Here is an 8,099-nt window from a genome sequence, read left to right on the forward strand (position 1 = left end):
CTATCAATAGGGATTGAGATAATCTAATTATATCTTGAAATCTATCATTATAGATTTCCATCGCATGTATATATAGACTATGACTCCCATATGCATTTTATCATTATAGAATGTTTAAAGTCATAACTTTGATGAAGAAGAATTCCTTTCATTTCCAAAATTAATATATCATATATATGTTCAAATTTAGGAATATGATTAACTCCCACTAATCTTTTATAAACCTAATAAACAAAAAATTCATTTACATCTTCATGAGAAATCAAACGATTTGATCTTTCTCTCATAAGACCATTATAGCTCCCACTAGCTTGCTAAGATTCATGATGGATGGATCACTACAACTTACACGTCTTGTGATTCCTAGTCTTAGATACATATTATCAAGACTATCTTGATAATGGTTTCGGAAACCCATATTATGTCCAAACATTGAATCACTGTTTAGTTGTAGCTAGCAATCTTTGAATTAACACAACGGCAAAGATGGTTTCTTCCAAATCAACCAATCTCGTTGATTGTAGTCAACTTAAGCTACCAATTAGGTATGAATGTTTCATTATTTTGGGTCAAATTTCCTTGAGTATATGTCGTATATACACTCAATGTGGTCATAAGGATTTTCATTCTTATTTCTTTCGAATTAAGAGGTGTAACTCTATGACATAGTCATAAAGTTCAAACCACTCAACTAAGACGGTTTATAGATCATTTTCGACTACCTTAGAGCTAGTGGTGTAGGAACGAGGTTGTTATATTTGTTGATTGATGCGTTACGAATGTGACACACAAATTAAACCCTATTTGTGACAATTGTAGTAATGATGTAAGTAGGGATCGTTCTAACCGGGGATTAACTAGGGATTGCAAAATCACTTGGAAACTGACTCAAAAATGTAAAATAAAGTTTAAAACACTAAACTAGACTTAAAGAATGCAAAACTAAACACTTAAAACACTAAAACAAACCAAAAGACTCAAACAGCACTTTAAACACTCAAAACTGCCTTAAAAACACTTTCTAGGCAGTTTTGAGCACTTTGACTACTTTGGACGAAATTGGGTAATAAAATGAATCAAAACACTTAGAAACACAAACTAAGACACTTTCTAACTAAGTTGGACACTAAAGCAAAGGGGGATTGATTTTTTGACGAATTTGAAAACAAAACTTAAAACTTTGTAAAACGAACAGATTTTAAAACGAATTTGGATTTAATGAATGGAATGGAAGCTAGCTAAGGGGTTCATCTCCACACATGCCATACTTGCACACAAAACGATTTCTAATTGCTTTTCAATAACCCATGAATTCTCAACGCCTCAGATTAACCGTGAATTGCACTAATTAACCCTCAGATTTTCTTAACGTTATTGAATTGGATGATTGCATACGACAACCCAAAGCATTCCCCACAAGTTCCCTACATGAATTGCATAATAGAGATACAAGCAAGAATCATTAAGTTCTTTGAAAACCATAAGCATTGACGAAGCATTCGTTACTATGAATTGCATGAAACTTATGCCAAGAATTTACTTAACGCAATTGAGGTCATCAACTTTTACTACTTGTGAATATAAGTTTGTAACGATTAGGAGAAACTTCCTTATATCCTAGCATTAGATTTACGCATGATAATTAAGCGTGCGCTCTCAACCAACACACACAAATCAGTTTAATTCAAATAGATAAGTAAATTGAATTCACAACTTATGAAACGCAATTAGAGGTAATCAAATCATATAGCAAGCATGATCATGGTTTCGAATCCCCCCCTAGCCAAGGGGGGTTTAGTTCCTCATACGTACAAGACAAAGATAAGTAAATTTAACCATTGAAATCAAGGAGAGGAAAACACCTAAAAATTCCAACAACTCAAACTTGAATTGTATGAACGTTTAAGCCCTCTTCTCCTCCTCTTTGTTTCGGCACAAGGGTTTGTTGTGAATTTTGGGGGTTATGGATGGTGTAGAATGATGTGTTTAGGATAGGGATGGATGTAGGGGACGGCAAGGCTTATTTTTGGGCAGAAAATATGAAGAATGGTGAAGTATGGATGTGTTATAGAGAGGGGATGAATTTCTGGCGTGAATGGTGAATGAATGAATGGTTTGTGGCTACAACAAGGATGTTTATTTATAGGTGGCTGAATGATTAAAGAGGGAATGCATGTGGAATGACAGCAAGGGAGTGAATGATTAAAGAGGGAATGCATGTGGAAGTGTGGCTGATTGTTTTATGAAGGGGGAAAGCTGGAAATGGGAATGTTATGCACGGCACAAAAGGGTTCATGATGATGGGTGCATGTGGCTGAATTATTTGTTGGGAAAGCATGTGAGTGAATGATTAAAGAGTGAATGGAAGAATACATTTGTATTTGGAGTGCATGATGAATACATGTGGCTGAATTATTTGTTGGTGAGGAGAATGCACGACTTTGACACAAAGGGGAAGGCTGGAATGTATGAAGTGGGAAAGCTGTAATTGGAAGGGGAATGCACGGCAATGGTGTTAGAATGGGCTAGGCCCTTTGTTTTATGTCCTAAAGTGCATACAAGGCCTTCAATTTCGTCCAACACTTTGGCTCCAAGCATAAGCTATCCATCCTTAGCCCAAAAGTGCTCCAAAAGGCTCCAAAATGCACTTCTTTGCTCCTTTAGCCCTTAGAACTTGAAAACATACGAAAATAACTTAAAAGACTTAAAGAACTAAGAAATAACAACGTAAATGCACAAGAACAAGCCAACTAAGTTGCCTAAATATGCTCCTATCAAATTCCCCCACACTTAGCTTTTGCTAGTCCTCGAGCAAAACAGAAAAACAAAACAAAACGAAACAAAACAAAACAAACAAAAGACAATCTAAACCTTCCAACGTTGCCTCAGGGATTTCCAATGCACATGACATGTTAAAAATTCATTATCTCCACAGATTTTAGTCATCTTCACACTTAAGTACATTCTTAATCATAGTCACCACATACTAGTTCACAATTAAGCATTTAAAACCATGTTTTGAATGTAGTAACATGCCTTAGAGAATTTGCTCAATTCCTTACAAGATATGCCCTCAATTTTCACTCAGAATTTCTAACTACACACCTTAATCTAGTTATATGTGAGAAGATTGATGTAAACATGAAAAGAACACTCACATATATATATATATATATATCACAGAGAAAGCAATTTCTGGAGTTAATAAACATGTTTAGATATGATCTCATGAATGGAATGCTACTACTTAGATGCGAGAACCATTGACACCATATGCTCATACCAACTTCAAACTCCACAAATTGAAATGCACAACACTCAAGATAGAAGTCAAGGGTTGTAATGGGGCTTAGGGTATTGGTTAACAATGGAAAGATAGAGGGAAACAAAGGTTCTTAAAGCAATAGCAAGCAAAGTAATGAAATCGAAACTTAGAACTCACTTTAAAACACAGAAATCAACTTTTAACACAAAGGGAAGAACTAAGCAACACTCAGGGCCATATTCAACATTTTTGGACCCTTTCCTCAACTACCACAAACATGTGAACTTATTTTCATTTATTTCATACTCTTTTTTTTTCTTTCTTTTCACAACTTTTTCTTTTCTTTTTCTTTTTCCACGAAATTCTTTTTTTTTCTTTTATTTTCTTTTTCCTTTTCTCTTTTCCACCCGTGCCTATGGCACACTAACTCACATGAAACCTACTTCCCCCACAATTGGGTTCTGCCAAACATTAATCAAAGGGAGTTCAATTCAAATCATGCTTTGCTATGCTTCAAGAATAAGGGTATGGAAAGTCCTAATCTAGGCTAGGTGAGGATAGTGTGGGTTAATGATGCGAAAATTATACGCACACAAATTAAACCCTCTTTTTGTCAATTGTAGTATAAGTATAAGTAGGGATCGTTCAGGACCGGGGATTAGGAGGGATTGTTAATCACTTGGATTTGACTCAAAAATGTAAAAACACAATATAAAACACTCTACTAGACTCAAAGAATGCAAAACTAAACTTTAAAACACTAAAACAAACCAAAAGACTCAAACATCACCCAAAACACTCAAAACTGCCTTAAAAACACTTTCTGGGCATTTTTGAGCACTTTGAGTACTTTGGACGAATTTGGGTAACAAATTGAATCAAAACACTTATAAACACAAACCAAAACACTTTCTAACTAATTTGAACAATACAAAGACTCAAAGGACTCAAAACAAGTTCAAAAGACTCAAAACTGCCTAAAAACACTAACGAGGCAGTTTCTGACCTTAAACCCAAATTTGGACGAAATTAAGTTGTAACTTGACTCAAGACTCTTAAAAACACAAACTAAATTGATTTCTAACTAATTTGGACATTAAAGTAAGGGGGGATTGAGTTTTGGACGAAATTCAACTAATTGCACAGATTCTAATTAAAAACAGAATGTAAATATGAATGTGATGGATTTGAATGGATGGGATGACTAGCTAAGGGGTTCATCTCCACACATGTTACACTTGCATAATAAAAAGATTTCCAATTGCATTTCAATAAACCATGAATTCTGAACACCCCAAGTTAACCGTGATGCACTAATTAACCTTCAAATCTTCCTAACGTTATTGAATTGGATGATTGCATACGACAACCCAAAACATTCCCCACAAGTCCCCTACATGATTGCATAATAGAGATACAAGCAAGAATCATTACGCTCTATGAAAATTATAAGTGTTGACGAGGCATTCATTACTATGATTGCATGAAACTTATGCCAAGAATTCGTTTAACGCGATTGTTTATAAGCAACCTCCACTACTTGTGAATATAAGTTCGTAACTATTAGGTGAAACTCACTTATATTCTAGCGTCATATTCATGCATGAAAATTAAGCGTATACTCTCAATAAACATACATAAATAAGTTATCAATCAAACAGTTAAACAAATTGAATCCACAACTTATGAAACGCAATTAAAAGTAATCAAATCAAAATGCAAGCATAAACATATATTTCGAATCCCCCCTAGCCAAGGGGGGGGTTTAGTTCCTCATACGTACAAAACAAAGAGAATTGAAATTAAACATTGGAATCGAGGAAAAGAAACACCTAAACATTCCAACAACTCAAACTTGAATTGTATGAACGTTGAGGCACTCTTCTCCTCCTCTTCGTTGTAGCACAAGGTCTAAGGATAGGTTTGGAGGGATGGGGAGTTATGGATGGTGTAGAATGATGTGTTTAGGATAGGGATGGATGTAGGGGACCTCAAGGCTTCTTTTTGGGCAGAAAATATAAAGAATGGTGAAGTATGGATGTGTTATAGAGAGGGGATGAATTTCTGGCGTGAATGGTGAATGAATTGTGTATGAATGGGAATGAATCCATTGTGGCTGCAATGGATGCTTATTTATAGGTGAAAAGGAGGGAATATGACAGCTAGGAACTTGGTGGAAATCTGGAATGGTGATGGGAGATGCATGTGGCTGATTTGTGAAGGGAATGCATGTGGATTAAAGTGGAATGACAGCTAGGTTATGATGATGAATGCATGTGCAAAGTTGGTTGAATGATTATGGGTGCATGTGGCTGATTTATATGAAGGGAATGCATGTGGAATGAATGTGTGAATGATGGCAGATTGTGTATGTGAATGATTAGGGTGAATGTGCATGTGCTTTGACAGCTAGGTTGAATAAATTAAAGGGAGTGCATGTGAATTAGGTTGGAAATCTGATGGGAACTCACGGCATTAAGTGGAGTGAAATGATTGAATGTTTAATGGTTGCATGTGGCTGAAATGAAGTGTGTATGCATGTGCACGGCACAAAGGGAAATGGTTTTGGTGAATGGCTGATTAGAATCTAGGGTGAATGGTGTGTACGGTTTTTGGGAGAGAAAGTGTGTTGGATGATTTATGGAGATGCATGTGGATTAAAGGAATGCATGTGCAATGGATATAGGAAAGGTTTAAATGTCCTAGAACTAAAGGGAACAAGGTTCCAACACTTTGGTCTTCAATTAGGTCTTCAATTTCATCCAACACTTTGGGTCCAAGCATAAGCTATCCATCCTTAGCCCAAAAGTGCTCCAAAAGTCTCCAAAATGCATCTTTTTGCTCCTTTAGCCCTTTGGACCTACAAACACACGAAAATAGCTTAAAGTACTAAAATAACTAAAGAAACATAACGTAAATGCACGAGAACAAGCCATTTAAGTCGCATGAATATGCTCCTATCAAATACCCCCACACTTATCTTTTGCTAGTCCTCGAGCAAAACAGAATAAAAACAAATAAACAAAACGACACTAAACACGTAAAAAACAACCTAAACCTTCCAACAACCGTCTTAGGGATTTCCAATGCACATGACATGTTAAAAATCATCATTCTCACAGATTTTAGTTATCTTCACACTTAAGTACATTCTTAATCATAGTCACTACATACTATTTCACAATTAAGCATTTAAAACCATGTTTTGAATGTAGTAACATGCCTTAGAGAATTTGCTCAATTCCTTACAAGATATGCACTCGATTTTCACTCAGATTTTCTAACTACACACCCTAATCTAGTCATATGTGAGAAGATTAATGAAAACGAACACTCACATATATATATCACAAAGAGAGCAATTTCTGGAGTTAATAAGCATGTTTAGATATGATCTCATGAATGGAATGCTACTACTTAGACGCGAGAACCAGTGACACCATATGCTCATACCAAGTTCAAACTCCACAAATTGAAACACATAACACTCAAGATTGAAGTCACGGGTTGTAATGGGGTTCGGGGCGTGTGGATAACAAAGAAGGGATATGGAAAACAAAGGTTCTTAAAGAAATAGTGAGCAAAGCACTTGAATCAACTAAGAATTCACTTTTGAATGAAAACTCAACTTTTGAACAGAAAGGGAGAATTTAGACAATTTACGGCCAGAATTGGTGTTTTGGACCCTTTCTTCAATCACTGATTCTTTCATTTTTTTCAAACTCTTTTTTTTTTTCTTTCTTTCTTTCTTTTCTTTTTTTTTTTTTTTTTTTTTTTTTTTTTTTTTTTGAATCTCAAAACATACATAAACACTTAAAGATTCTCTCCCCCACACTTATTTTCTTTCATAATGTAACTCAAAAGGAATTCAATTAAGTCATGCTCACTATCTTTTAAGAACAAGGGTGGGGATTGTCCTAAACTAGGCTAGGTGAGGAAAATGTGGGTAGACACAGAATAAAGGCTAAACAAGGCTCAACGGGGTTAAAACTTACAACATATACGAAATATGGGAAGTAAGGCTATTTGGCTATGGTGGTGGTCACTACACAACTTCTTCTTGAATATGTGTTATGCAAATCAATAACATGCTTTGAATGAAATGGGCATGAGTTCTAGCATTTGGAACTATATGATGAAACGCCTTCTAAGTAGTAACCAAGCAAAGAATAATGAGATCATGCAACGACTTTAGAAAACAAGAAATCACAGATTATACTCTCCAAAGAACGTTATAGGCTCAAGTCTCTTAGGGTTGTAGCGTTTGTTTGAGTTCCTTCCTTCAAGCATGTTACATAACTAATTTTTTCCTTTATGATTGCATGTGAAGTCATACATTATAACCATAACCAAGCATATACCAAGAGTAAATCAAACTTTTCTCCATGTTTATAACTCTTTTTAACAGTCATGCAATTAAAAACCAAATCCTTATCATTGTGTTGGAAGGTGACCTACGACACAAACACACAAAAATGACTCAAAACACTCTTTTTAGGCTTTTCAAAACATGTTTTTCAAATTTTTATGTGATTTTCAGAGTTATCAAAACAAAACATACTAAAACACTCTAAAACAACTTAAAAATACCTTAAAACAGCAAGGAACAACATTTGAAGTTATGGGTGATAAAATCCCACGAATTTGCATCAAATATACTTAGTTACCCCCCCACACTTAAATCACACATTGTCCTCAATGTTTTAAGCATAGATTTACATAAAACATAAGTAAAAACACAAACAGCATTTATACACACTAAACATGGCAGAATGTAACTAACAAAGAGAAGAGTTTAGGGACGCAAATCTGGAATTGGAGTGCTTTCTCGGTC

The sequence above is a fragment of a genome, unplaced genomic scaffold (assembly GCF_019419815.1).
Source record: "Pyrus x bretschneideri cultivar Hongxiangsu unplaced genomic scaffold, Pyrus_bretschneideri_v1 Contig130, whole genome shotgun sequence".
NCBI lineage: Eukaryota > Viridiplantae > Streptophyta > Magnoliopsida > Rosales > Rosaceae > Pyrus > Pyrus x bretschneideri.